This window comes from Mycetomoellerius zeteki, unplaced genomic scaffold, assembly GCF_001594055.1.
Source record: "Mycetomoellerius zeteki isolate Tzet28-1 unplaced genomic scaffold, Tzet1.0 scaffold914, whole genome shotgun sequence".
Taxonomy (NCBI): Eukaryota; Metazoa; Arthropoda; class Insecta; order Hymenoptera; family Formicidae; genus Mycetomoellerius; species Mycetomoellerius zeteki.
The window spans coordinates 58,327-58,984 of NW_017257952.1; positions in this window are offsets into that span (position 1 = coordinate 58,327).

Consider the following 658-nt stretch of genomic DNA (forward strand, 5'->3'; position numbering starts at 1 on the left):
ACAAAAATTTATAATAAAATTGGATGATCGCGTTGTTATCAGCTACATAAGTTGATTAAAAATTAATATCAGATTTATCTGATTTTTAAAACGTCGCCAACATTCATAAAACAAGATGTAGGCTATTATATTTTTGTCTATATTACTCATTTCTCATATATTTTATATTATTGTTACTAAATATTGCCTATATTAACTAATAATATAAAATATTGATAAGATACGATTTAGGCGACCAGTATTCGGCAACTCTCCCCTATTTAGCATTTAATTTTTGTTTTTTGTGTAAATTTTAGATTGGTTTCAAATTGTTTTTATATATATGCTCTTGCACAAAACCTTATAAATTAGTCTAATTAAATAATATCGAAGAATTAAAACTTTGGGATTGATTGTATTTGTCGTATGCCATTCGAGTTAGTCGCGCAGAAACGTCCACAGCAGTGACTCGATTCTGATTCAAGTTCGTGGAATTTCATGTAGCGAGGATATATCGGGATCGTGCTTTCCGAACTTGGACGGTGCAGTCGCTATACGGTTGCCCATTCGCTCGACGACACGGCGCTCAACTTTGTCTCGCGGTTTAACGGCGGCGGATTTTACAGCGAGTTTCCAGTCACATCAATTCCTCACGAGGATAAGTGCCATTAAGAGCGTC